This window comes from Pogoniulus pusillus, chromosome 3, assembly GCF_015220805.1.
Source record: "Pogoniulus pusillus isolate bPogPus1 chromosome 3, bPogPus1.pri, whole genome shotgun sequence".
Lineage (NCBI taxonomy): Eukaryota > Metazoa > Chordata > Aves > Piciformes > Lybiidae > Pogoniulus > Pogoniulus pusillus.
This window is the reverse complement of record NC_087266.1, coordinates 31,536,787-31,550,303: the sequence shown is the minus strand read 5'-3', so window position 1 is coordinate 31,550,303 and position 13,517 is coordinate 31,536,787. Positions and strand designations below refer to the sequence as shown.

The window sequence follows — 13,517 nt, the reverse complement described above, 5'->3', positions numbered from 1 at the left end:
CACAGACTGGGTTGCTCACTAATGATCTAGTTTTCATGCATCTGATAATCCAGAAGTGCTTGGTGACGTTGGGGTAGGTCTTTCAGACATGGGCTGTAATCTAATTTGAGAGTGTTGATAATGACTCCAGGAAGCTCTGTGTGGTAGGTGTCAGTGGATGGGGTTGGGAGCTGTGGAGAAATGACGGAGCAGAGAAACTTGGAGAGGAGAAAATGTACACCTAAGATTATTTGTAAATAACTTTTTCCTTCTTACTGGAGTGAACTTCTTCTCTTGTAAGTATTTGAATTATGACCTTTTTTTTTTCAATGTACTGGCTTCTTAAATCTGGGGGGGTTGCATTGGTTTTTCATTTCAGTCATTTAAAAAGTTGGAGGAATACTGTCTCAAATGCTTCTAAATTTCTGAGTGCCTTATTATGCATCACTTTGATTTTTTTTTTCACTTTAGTATTTGTAAAATCACTGTCTCATCAACTTTACCAACCATGTGACATGGAAGCTTACTGTCAGACCTGGCTGAAAAATGCATCTGTTTGTCTACCTATGGGTCCTTCTTTCCTCTCTTCCCTTTCTTACCTCCCAGCTGCATGATTTTAGTTGCTCCATTAAAAATACTGTGACATTGCATTTCCCAGTGGAATGTTTGATCTTCCCTTGTGAAAACTGCCTCCCCTTGAAAATTGCAGTAAAAAGGTGAATGTTCTTGTCCTAAACTTATTTGGATATGCCATAGTTAAAAAGAATAATGCTATTAAGTAATTTTTTGCTTTCAAGATAACAGTTAATTTGGTGAGAACACAGAGTACTTAATATGCACCTTTCAGCAACAAGATTTGATCTTTGCGTACAGGTAAGTGTCTTGAAAGCATCATATCTACTAGTCAGGGCAATAAAGTAAGTTTGGAGCAGCATTTTCCAGCATATAAACAGATGTGATTGGGAGGCTGGCAGTAATTTGGTTTCCTGTGTCTGGTGTGTAGATGGGTTAGATGCAATCCAGCCGTGCACATTTCCAGCAGTGACTCATCTGATTGTTTTCTTTCCCCTGCCATCAGCCAAGGAGGTGGGGTAGAAGAAAGTGTCTCTCTGGCAGCAGAAGACCTCTCTAATGTCACACTACCTTTCAGGTACTGGGCAGGGAAATATGGAAAGGGTATTGGTACATCTTAGCTGTTTTTAAAGGTATGCCAGTCTTCCTCACCTTGGTTGTTGGTTGGTTGATGGGGGCTGTTGTTGTTGGTTGTTTTTTGTTGTGTGGTGGTGGTTTTGGTTGAGCTTTTTGTTTAATTTCCTCAGTGTTATCCCTAAGCCAGCGGTGGCTGTAGCTTTGCCACATCTTACATTTAGTCTTGCACCACTGCATAGTTTGGTAGCAGCTGAACCTAGTGCATGCTCTGTTTAACAGACATTGCTCTGGGGGAGCATTTGCGGCAGAGATATGAATCTTTGGATCCTTCTCATCCCAACCTCAGCACATGTCTCTCCACTCAAGTAAAGAAATGTATGTGGATATATATTTATTTCCCTTTGGGAAGGATCCCTCCACTACAGACTGCTAGAGGAGGTAGATGTGACATACACCAAGTTTTTCATCTACCAAGGCATATAGTGTAGCTTAAATTGCACATAGTGGTTTTTGTTTTTTGCTTTTTGGGTTTTGTTTTGTTTTTTTTTTTTTTGGCATAGATGTAGATTAAGACTTGTAAGTGCTTTGATTGTGTCTACCTACCTGATGTAGACTGAGAACTGAAAGCAGTGTGGCTGCTGTCATGCAGAAATCCATGAGCCATTTTAGGTCTGGCAGGAATACCCACATATTCTACTGTGTTATTCAACATAAACATCCTTTCAGATTAGTCTGCTAGGAGTTAATTGCAGCCAGACACGGCTCATACCTTCATCTGAAGGGCCTTTTTGTTTTGTATGGAACTTGCTTCTATGTAACTACTTCTGTCTGTTGGGAAGACTTTCTCACGAGTACTAATAATACGTAGGTTCCTCAACCATTTTAAGTATAATGACTGCTTGTCCTTCTAGATGAGCTTTATAGTTATAGAATATAACATCCTTACCATGAGAATTATCTTGGAGAAGCTTCTCTTGAGAAAGCTACCTTAAATCCTTTCCTGTTTCGAGTTTGATACTTGGATTTCATGTGCCCTCTTCTTTTCCTGTGTTAGATACCTAATACAGTAATAGAAGATTCAGAATTTCTGTGTAAAAATTTGCATTATGTATCACCTTCCATCTGCTTTTTAAAAGTTATAATCCTGTAATTTGGAAAGGAAATAGATAATGTGAAGATGCATATAAAATCCATCCTGTGTTTGGGACTGCTCTGATGGGCAGCATGGTGTATTGAGTATCTCAGCATACAATAAGTAAGGCTCTGGAGATTGAATGTTTTTGAAACACTGGCCGTTGGGTACTGAATATCATTGTGCCATTAAACATGTAGCATTGATGCGTTCCTCAACTTTGTAAGAGACGTTTTGGCTGCCATCTCAGCTTCCATGAGCTCCTGTTTACTGGATTTTTTAAAGCACAGGTTTTATGGCTGTGATAGTCTCTGGGTTTGTGCCAGGAAAAATCTGAGTTTAATCTTGAATTCTAAACTGTGTTTTTTTGAGAGGTGCTCAGAAATGGTCTTCAGTATGGACTAAATATTTGATTGTTTCCTGGATATAAGTGCCAGGACACTTTCTACTTTACACTAAATTTGACCAGAGTCTGTTGCAGCAATTCCCAGTGGTCATTAAAACATCATCTCTGCTGCTGATATTTCCTTTCTGTGTAGAATTAAACCGGCGTGTTTTGGAGTATTTACTCAGTGCACTTCTCTGTATTTAACTTTTTGGCATAATGGAGCCACAGAAATGTCATGAAAACACAATTTTGTTTAAACACTACAACGAAGTGGAGTCTTTAATGACCTCTGGAGTGTGGTATAAGCATTGTTAAATCAGCACTGTCAGGGTGGAGTTGTGGAGAAAAAACATCTTTGAAGCAGTGGCTAGTTTCAGGGAGAGAATACTGTAGCTTTCAGAAAACTGATATAATGCTATTTTATACCTTGAAGCCCCTTGCTTCTATTTACATAGTGTCGGTGGGTGCTTGCTGCTGATGCTTGTTGCAGATACCATTTGTTACAGTCTTAGACAATGGGGAAACTGCTGTGTGGCACAAATGAGCAGCTCATATTCTCTCTCTGCATAGATTCATTACTCTAACCAAGTTGCTCACATATATGCAGTCTGGAAATGCTGGAGGTCTTTGATCTTTAAAACTTAATGTTTGAGAATGTAAATTATGCACTTCTTTGATCTGCTTCTTAAATTAAATGGTAATTGCGAAAATTACGTTAGGCAGCTTTCCACTTAAAGGTTTGTACTTTTCATTTCACACTCTCTTAATTTTAAGCTGTATATCCTTGTTGGGTTTTCATCAGTGAATTTTGGTGAGGAGGAGACCTTATGTTTCTACACAGCCTAATTATCAGCAGTGTGCATATTTAGTGATTAGACCTTAACGTGCAGGTCCTCTAGCACTAGGGATTGTCAGTTTTGCCTATCTGTCTGTATGGCTCTGACTAGGGTAATAAGAATCGTTAAGGCTGAGTAGTTGAAAACTAATGGAATTTAAGCTCTCTGTGCCCGGGGTGGGAGGCTGCAAATGGTTCATTTAAGGTGTTAGAAAACAGTTTGGCCTATATTCCATTGCAATCTGATCTGTTCTCTCAAGCATCTGCTGACAGCAAAGTAGCAGAAACTTTTTATCTGGGTCCTCCTGTGCTACTGGACCACTTGCTGTTGTATTTCAAATTGCTGTCATCTTCTAATGAAAAAAAAATCTAACTGGGTAATTTAGCGTTCCTAAAACACTGATGAAGCTCATGCAAAGTTCAGTCTTTTCCTTACATGAGCTCTCTAGTAAGTAGCGAATTTGTATATCTTATTTACCTTAAAAGATGATAAAGACCTCTCTGCCTTTGTCCTGCTTTCTTATGAAAGCAGTCTTTGAAGTCTGTGGGCCACATCAAACTGCCAGCTAGTAACTTTCAAGGTTAATCAGAACCCTACCTGTGTGTAATAGGCTCTTTTAAGCTCCTGTTGGTTTAATGCCAACTAAAAATCAGCTGCTATACTGAAATGAAGTTGTTAATTACCCCCTTAGTAAATCACTTTGTGTACTTTTCAATTACTAATATTTGTTTAATTATGCAGAGATTACATTTGTGGTGGAGAAGGTTCAAGGCATTAAGTACTGAACGTACTGAATGTCTGCCGCAACAACTTTCAGGTGTACTCATTGCTGGAGGAGTTTTTCTGTGGATTTTTTTGGTTTGGTTTGTTGGAGGTGTGGTGTTTTTTTTTTTTTAGCAGATAGAGTTTTTGTTCCAGATCAAACCACAGTCTATGGAGCAGGATTTTATGTTTTGGAGATAGTAATGAGGCTCTTCTGCTGCAACTCATGCTACAGTCCCAGAATTTGTCTTGCTTCCTATCTCCTGCTGACTTCCTTTACTGATGTTTGTACTAAGTTCAGCATCATGTTGAATTACCATATTGCTGCTTTTTGCTCATTTCCATTTGTATGTGTGCTGGTGGATGTGAGCGTTCATTTCCAGTCATTTGCATCAGATGTTAAAGAAACTGATTGCTTTAGTGGCACCCATCTGAGTTAGGAAATCACCCAACTGAAGTGAGGGGGAACATATTAACTCAGGCTGTTACAGCAGCCTGCCTGTGTAGTTCAACTGTTTGTTTAAGCACAAAACTGAAAGAAGATATTTCGAGACAGTGATTAAAACATTTTCTATGGAAAAGGAACTTGAAATATCCTTTCTAAGGTGATGGAAGTGATTTAGGTTGTTTCACCACTTCAGTGCAAAGCCTCCTTCATTAGTGTTTGTTTTAGGTGGATAGGAACTTATGAAACTTCTGGATAATTGCTCAAAATGGAAATTAACTTCCTTTTGAATAAGGAAGATTTGTAAAATTATTACATAAATATTTCTCATATATGTGTGAATTAAAATTATCTGATGAAAATGTTTTGGTTGGAGGTAGAGGGGGTCAGAGGCACTCTTCTGTCCACTCTGTTATGAGGACAGAGACCGCAGTCAGAGAGGAGCTGGCCAGAAGTGGGACCATGTATCAGGACTATTTGCTATCATGTGCTTCAATCTCTGATTACCCAAGTCTGAGTTATGTCAGTGTGATCACTGCTTATTTATTCACCTCTTCTTGAAGCCCAGTTTTGTGCTTAAGCAAAAAGTAGAACTACACAGGGAGGCTGCTGTAACAGCTCTGAGTTGAGATGTTCCTGCTTGCTTCAGTTGGGCCTGTGGCTTGAAGTGGGGGGGTTGGTAAACATTTTTAAAGCTGCTACTTTAAAACATCATCTGATGCTGAAATATTTTATTTTTTTAAATTACTGTTTCTTCATAGTGATTCAACTTGCTTAAAGTCAAGTTAGAGCAAGTAATTAAGGAAATTTTGAAATCCAGGTCTTTTTTTTTTTTCCTCAAACTTGAAGAACTTGAAACGAATGTACCCCATAGATACTTAAGAGCAGGTAACTTGTAGTTCCTTCTTTCACTGCTCCCTTAAGGCTAGCCTAGGACAAAATAAAAGACCTTAAGCGTCAGACCAAAGCTTTGAATTTGAATTAATTGCTCAGGATGAAAAGAGAAGTCATAGGTGTGTTCTTCTTAATAGGTTTAAAAAAAGCCAAGTAATGTCTACTGCCCCATTCAGAGCTGGTATAATTTGATTTCTAGCCTTGTTTGGAGAGTCTTAGGACTTCTTGAGAGTTTGAGGCTTTTCCAGAAACCAGAGCTACAGAAGTGCTACATCCCTGTAACACTTGGTGCAGCCCCCTGCCATGGAACACAAATAGCCAAGGACTCTTAGGTCCTATGAAGACAGAAACAGGAACCTGATAGTGCAAATCTCTTCCCTCTTTAAGGTGTGAGACTGCTGCTAAATGCAGGAATTTATTGCAACCAGAAAAATACATATTTAAACAGCATTATGCTTAATCGTGTTCTTCTTTCCCTCCTTTGCTATTGACGCTGTAGGAAAAAGGTTTGACAGTGACATCTCAGGCTAAACTTGCTCCTCAGGGGTTTCATTATCAGCACAAATATAAGTACTTGTTTGAGATCATGAGGAACTGAAAGGACCAAGCTTTAGGCTAAAAAAGGAGGAGAAAAAAAGAAGGGGGGGAAAAAAGGTGGTGGTGTTGTTTTCGTGTAGGTATATATTGCACACCAGGTTACATTTTCAGTTTTACAATAAATAGTATACGTTGTGGTTTGACATTAGGTATTGAAATTGTGTTAAAATTGAATGATAGTTGTTGGATGAAATGGGCCTATCATAGAATCAACCACATTGGAAGAGACCTCCAAGATTATCTAGCCCTATCCAATCAACCAGACCTAAGTGCTTCATCCAGTCTTTTCTTGAACACCTCCAGGGATTGCAACTCCACTACCTTCCTGGGCAGCCCATTCCAATGCCAATCACTCTCTCTGGAAAGAACTTCCTCCTAACATCCAGCCTAGACCTCTCCCAGCACAGCTTGAGACTGTGTCCCCTTGTTCTGTTGCTGGTTGCCTGGCAGCCGAGCCCAACCCCACCTGACTGCAACCTCCCTTCAGGTAGTTGTGGACAGCAATGAGGTCTGCCCTGAGCCTCCTCTTCTTCAGGCTGCACACCCCCAGCTCCCTCAGTCTCTCCTCATAGAGCTGTGCTCCAGGCCTCACCAGCTTTGTCGCCCTTCTCTGGACACTTATGCTTAACTTTGTTTTGGTGCTCTAGAGCTAATCATTTACAAATTGCTGAGCTAAGGGGCACAAATTAATGGCATTCCAGCATCCTGAAATAGCCTCGCTATGTCATACTGGGGAAAAAAGTATATTTAGCCTTCAGATGCTGTGTATTTCACAAATGTTTCATTTATGTGATTAAACAGTATCAAGACATAGGAGTTGATGTTTTACATTGGTTATTTTCTGTTTATCTGAAGCACTGTTACGTGTTTTTGCATTGCACATTTTATGATGTTTTCAAAATAGAGACACTAAGAATTTTCTGCCCTAGTATTTTTCACATGTGGTTTTATTTGCTCCGTTTCATCATTTGTTTAGGATTTTTTTTAGAAATATTGATATCAGAAATTTTCTCACAAAAACTTGAGCCAGCAAATTTTACTGCTTAATTGAGTTTCACTTCATACAAAATTGTCAGATATGATCACAGGGTATTGTAACTTCCTAAGGATTCAGAAGACATTTTCCAGAGATTTTCAGCTTACCATTACAGTGTTTATAAGGGAAATCTTTCATTCCAGAGGAAGCTGTTCTCAGATAATGTGGAATACATTTTTCCAGGGGGAGATGGAATAAGCAGCAGTGGACGTGGGGTTAGACTGGTACTAGACATACAGGCAAAGACAGGAGACCAAAGTATAGCTAAAGTCATTTTCTCACTGCCATCGTGGGGCAAGCTTATGTGAGTGCTGTGCTGGATGCTGCTGTGCATGCTAGAGGGGATTGGGCAGAAAGGAAAAGCACGTCTTACAGCGTTCTCCATTTTGGTCTTGTTTCTTCCTCTGGCAGCAAGACTGTGTCATTGTTTGAATCTTCTTTCCTGAGGTGGCAAAAAAACAGGGGTTTGGGATGTAAGTGGATTTCTGTCTAGTGGTGTCTTGGTGTTGGTTGGTTTCTAGGTTTTTGGTTTGTTTGTTTTTTTGTGTGGTGCTTTTTTTTTTTTTTTTTTTTTTTTTTGGTGTGTGTATAGCTAAAATGATGCCTTAAGCGGGTGTATTCATGCAGCACCTGTGACCAAAAGCTGTGTAGTGAAGTCCAGACCTGCTTTTACTTAGAATGTTCCCATTAAAAAGAAAGAAAGAAAAAAGTTTCTGTTATTTTTCTCATGTGGTTTTTGGAAGTTCTTCAAATAAAATACTGCAGTAGCTGTAGCTATTCTCTCTGCTGGTACTCATTCAATTCCCATCTAATTGTGTGCATTGGAGGTGCCCAGAAGGAGCTCTTTGTCCTTCAGAGCTTGTAGGTCATTCGTCTTTGTTAGAGCAAGACAATTCTCCGTCAAGGAAAGAGAAGCCAGAACTTTGTCAGTGTAGAAATGTAGAAAGTACTAACAGTGCATGGGTATCCTCAGCACCACCATGTTGCACTCTCTTACCTCTCTACAGGAGCCTCCGATGGTTCCAGGGTACCAGGCCACTAGAGGAGCACAGCTGGACCAGCAAGACCTTCTTAGAGCAATGGAATGCTAATAACTTTGCACATGAAGACCGGTCAGTCCCTTCTTCCTCATCCTCAGCAAGCAATAAGAGTTAACAGGCTATGCAGAGGAATTTATTTTGAGAACGGTATTCATTAGCATAAACTGGATGCAACCAGTACCTTTAGACTTGAAATTCTAATACAGCTTTTACCTTAACATTAGAGTTACAGTCCATAGTGTTCTAGTTTTTTGTTGTTTTATAACGTCAGCTCTTAATAGGCATTACAAATTTGAAATGCTGACTTGAAACTTAGAGCATGCAACTGAAAATAAACTGACATATGCGCAGAAATATTTTGTGTCTCAGTTATGGTGAGTTTTGAGCAGTTGCTGTGAAGGACCTTATTTCCAAAACAATACCAGAAGTCCCCACAAAACTCACTTTGTTCTTTTTATGCCCTAAGTCCTGCAGATACATACATGCTTAACCAAAATTTTCCCTTGGTTTGGTATTCAGATGATGAGACTGAGTAATAACCTCTTTCATGTGGAAATTGCATATATGGCTGGAAGGAGCTCAGAGGTCATGTAGTTCATGACTACTCTCTTGTAGGACTGGATATTCTTATACATAGACCATTCCTGGCATGTATTCTTTTTAACCTCTTAAGAACTGCCAAACTGGTATGTAGTACATAACTTTTATGGCTAATTTTTCTTTCCTGCTATGTGACAGTCTTTGTTGCTTGTACTTAGTACAGTGTTGATAGACTCGTAAAATAATGTTCCCTGGCAGCTGCGTCTCTTCTCTAGGAAGAACTAGTCCTCATAACAACTAAGCCTCTTTTCTGTCATGTCCTGAAGTGTAGTACATGCAATTGCACATACCATACTAAGAGCAGGACAACCCATACTAAGAGCAGGACAGCCCAATACAGACTGCTAATTAACAACTTAAGGCAGTGCCACTTAAAGAGTGTGGGGGTGACTGACTACAAACTGAGGGTCAGGTCTGTCAGAGACTGAGATAAACAACATGTCCCAACATCTCAGAAAAAAAAATGTTTTGAGCTAGGTTTCTGAGAAGTGCTAAGTGAGCATCCTGTTTGTACTTGCTGTCCCAAAGATCCCCTCTTGCATGAGCTTGGATCCCCACGAGCTCCCCAATATGCAAAAACTGGACAAGAAACCAGCCAAGGAATGCAGAGTGAGCCTGTGCATGCTACCATGGGACCACCTGCCTGTCTGCTGAGCTTGAATGGACTGAAAGACCACCACTCTGGACCACCACACCTGGAACTGATCTCCAGTCTCTTAACACACATAGGAGGCAAAGGCTTCCTGTTGTGACAGGTGATGCTGATTCTGAGCCGACCACAGTCTGGCATCTCCTGATTTGTCAACAGCAGCAATCACTTCAGAGAAACCGGATGGACAAGGGGGGCTTAATCATGGAAACCCCCTACTGTACCAAGCATGCCCAATACCACTGGACAGCAGGCCTGGCTAAGCAACTCATTCCTGGAAAATGCTAAATGATTTTGTTGCTGAGGGGTATTTTGCTGCCTATGCCAGTTTTGGCGGAGGGGAGAAATTAATTGAGGCGAGATAATATTCTATAAAAATATATATTTATTAAACTCAATATTCTGAACTCTGGCCACACCCAACCACTGTGTATTAATATTAAAATGGATTCTACACAGTTATGAAAACATTCTAGGATAAATATCTACAGTAACTTATTAATAACTTGTTAATAACTAGCAAACACTCAAACTATAAACAGAGGATTTTTCCCCGTGGCAAATATGCTATATGCTATTTGCCCAGCAGAGCAGGCTGGAATCTGATTCTGCTCTATGGCAGAGGCGACAAATATTACAGAGGCATTAGAGCATTCACTTACAACTCTTATAAATTATCAATCACCCTCTGGGGCTATGTCACAGCCTATTACTAGCGTCCAAACTTCAGGGGAGCTTTGCCTGTGGACTTTGAGGCTGGAATCCTCCTGGCTTAAGGGGAAAGGATGAATCTTCCCAGTTTCTGGGGAAATGGTGGTCTCTGACCTTGTTCTCCAGGTGAAGGATGCAATCTCTGCCCTTGTCTCCTGGCTGCTTCTGGACGCTCTGTCCAGGGATTGCTAGGCAGGCAGGATCTCAGGTGCAGAGGGATGTCGTGCAGTCTCGGCACGGTCTAAAGCTGGCCAGACAGGCCGATCACATGCAGACAATTCAGAGTCTGCTCCTGGTAGCATGGTGGCAGTGGCGCACACCAGGCAATCATAACGCAGCAGGCGTGCAAGGTGTGCATGGCTGCTGGGAGTCTGCGCTCCGTATATATATATATAGGCATGCTTGAGTGAGCTCTGCAACTAAATACGCAGGCAGGCAATCAATGTGCAGGGTCCGAGCTATACGGGGGAGTCCAAGCTGCATGTCAGAGCTATGCAGGGAGTCTGAGCTGCGAGTGGGTCAGAGCATGAGGGTCTGAGCGTGAAAATGGAATCCGAGCACGTTGTTTACCTGTGTACCCCTATTTATTGAATGTGGGCTGAGATTAATGGCCCCTTAGCCACTAGAATGACCAATCAGGTTGACAGTCAGCCAAACCTTACCATAGTAGGTGAATGCCACTTGCCTGGACTTTCCCCAAATATGGAAATCACATGGGCTTACACCAGGGAAGCACGAACTGGGTGTGTGGGGGCTTATGCAACATGTTTACAACCAAGGGTCCTGGCAGGCCAGACTTTGTGGCACCAAGGCTGTTGTGCCCCTCTTATCCATTTAATGTGTTTACCTCTGGTTTGGGCAGAAAAACATGTCCAAGCAGGGCAAGGCTTAAATAAGCCTATTTTTGGGCCTACAGGCCCTCCATGACAGATTTTCAGGAAAACCTGCATATTCAATGAGGCAGCCAGGGAAAAGGAGAGAAGCTCCATCCTGCAGATGGAGTGCTCGCCACTTACTCTCTTCAAACTGTCTTTCAGGATGCCGATTGACTCCAGGGTGACCTTCCTTCCCTCTGCATGGGGGCTTTTCTTTCTTTTCTTTCCTTTCTCCTTCCTCCCCCATCTCTCTTTCTCTTTCCCTCTCCTCATTGCTCCCTGCCCTCATGTGTGTGCACAATAAAATGCGCCTATGCGTTTGACGCCATTTTTGTCTTAATTCTGTGCCCGAAAATCTGAACCTCCCATACGTGGGACCCCTCCAGACTGGGACAAGGTCTGAGGGAGGGTGGGTGGGTTGGTTGGTTGGTTTGTGGGGTTTTAGGGGGAGGGGGTTAGGGTATTGGTTGTTGTTTTTTTTCCTTTGGTGGTGGTTTTTGTTTTTGTTTGTTTTAACACTGTTTTGAGAGACACAGCAATATCCTAATTCACCCTGTTTTTAAGGAAAAAAAATAACTAAGCTACTCAGGAATTTTCTCTTGCTGGACTTGAGAGAAGTAGTCCAATTTAGGACTTAAACAGTGAATTCTCCAATTCTTTCTGAATACTCATGCAATGTCACAGCTTGGATTTCTAAATAATGTGGTTGTGGTCCATCACCTAGTTCCATAAAGACCACACCAAAAGGTACTGGAATTGGAAATATGTTCTCTTGTGTCCAGTTTAGAACCTTAGTCTAATCCGATATTACTTCTTAGAAACCTGCTTTTTATATGTGTGTGAACAGCTTCCCACCATCACATAATGGATTTTTAATCTCCTTTCCTGGACTGTATTTCCACAATCTGCTTGTCTTTAAATAAAACAGAAAGACTGTTTTTGCTAATTGCAGCCTTTAAGACCATCTGCAGCCCGCTTACTGCTTTTCTTCTTGTGCATCACACTAGTTTACAAAAGCAGGAAGACCTAAATGTATGTGATTTCTCTAACGGAAGTGTTATCTCCCTTCTGAACAGCTGTGGCTTGATGGTGGTGAATCAGCAACATTTAATAGTCTTCTAGACACTGAAGTTGTTTAGAACAGTGAATGTTTTTCTAGTTCTTACTCGACTTTCTACTTATGTCATCACATCTCCAAAAGGGTTCTGTAATTTCTCAGTCAATATGACCTTTTCAGCCCTTTGAGTTGAAGATAATTGCTGATGGCTTAGAGCATGCTCTGGAACACAGAACAACTTTGAGCAAACTCTTCAAGACTTTGCCATCTTCAACACTCTCAATGGTTGTTTTCACAGTTCCAGACTTCTTTGAAGAACCTGACAGCTCTTCAGATGAACATCATAACCATCTCATCACTATTTATTCTCACTTTTTATTCTTCTGCTGTCATAGCCATAGCATTTCTTCTGTATCCTGTCTTAAGTTACTTTTCTCCCTTTAACTTGCCTGATGCTTTTTATGCTAGCAATGTGAATTTTGTTCTCTTCTGTCTTTCCTATTTGGTTCCTGTTTAGTCATATTACTGTTTGGTTTTGGCTATTCAGTTTCTCATCACATGAAAGAATACAAAATTAACTATAGTACTTTACTGATTTGATTCAACAACTAGCAGATTCTTCAGTGGCATTTAAAACAAAGTTTGAGGCCATTAGCAAGGTATTGCTGCTTAGCCTCTATAGATCAACTACAGAACTGTTGTCTTCATTGATGAAATATTTGAGAAGCTGAGCTGTCTTGATATGCCTTATTTAGAGTAGTTCCATATTTTATAGTATCAATTCTAATGTTAAAAACTAAAGAGGACTTGTTTGTAAAACCCATTGCTTTGCATCCTTGCTGATAGTCTAGATATTGGAGTTACTAAGTCTGATGTTACTGATCTTGCACTAATGTTTGGGGGGGGTGGTATTTTTTGTTTTCTAGCAGGTGGTGGTTGCAGTTGAAAGCAAAGAGTAACATGAGGGTGGTTACTGGAACAAAGCATATGTGCATAAGCTAATAGGTAGCCTCCTGGACGTGTGTGTGGTAGAGTAAGGTTCTGTGCTGAGTTTTAATGATGCTGGTTAGCATTCAGAATCCTTTAAGATTCAGTGGTTTATTCATGTTAGGTGCTTGCATTTCCTGCTTTTATTCCAACAGAGTTGTTAAGGCCAAATTTCACAAAATCTTCAGTGGTTAAAAAAAAAATCAATCACTTAACTCTATGCATGACAATGCAAATAAAAGGGAAAATAATATAGTTTCAGTGAAAATAGTACCTTTTTTTCTTTTTTTAAAAATTATTTTTTAGAAGGAGAAAATGTTGGCAAAGACCTGAAGGAGACTATTTCCTGCTTGTAGTTCTGGAAGAGGTAGGCTCTTGGC

General features: G+C 40.6%; 1 protein-coding gene and 1 long non-coding RNA gene across 15 annotated transcripts in view; both read left to right on the top strand.

Moving 5' to 3' along the window:
• Positions 1 to 13,517, top strand: part of LMO7 (LIM domain 7) — a 144,569-nt gene that overhangs the window by 8,280 nt on the left and 122,772 nt on the right. The window lies entirely within an intron of this gene.
• Positions 8,227 to 9,914, top strand: LOC135173865 (uncharacterized). Its single transcript, XR_010301458.1, has 2 exons — positions 8,227 to 8,330; positions 9,387 to 9,914. It is a non-coding gene; the product is annotated as an uncharacterized LOC135173865 (long non-coding RNA).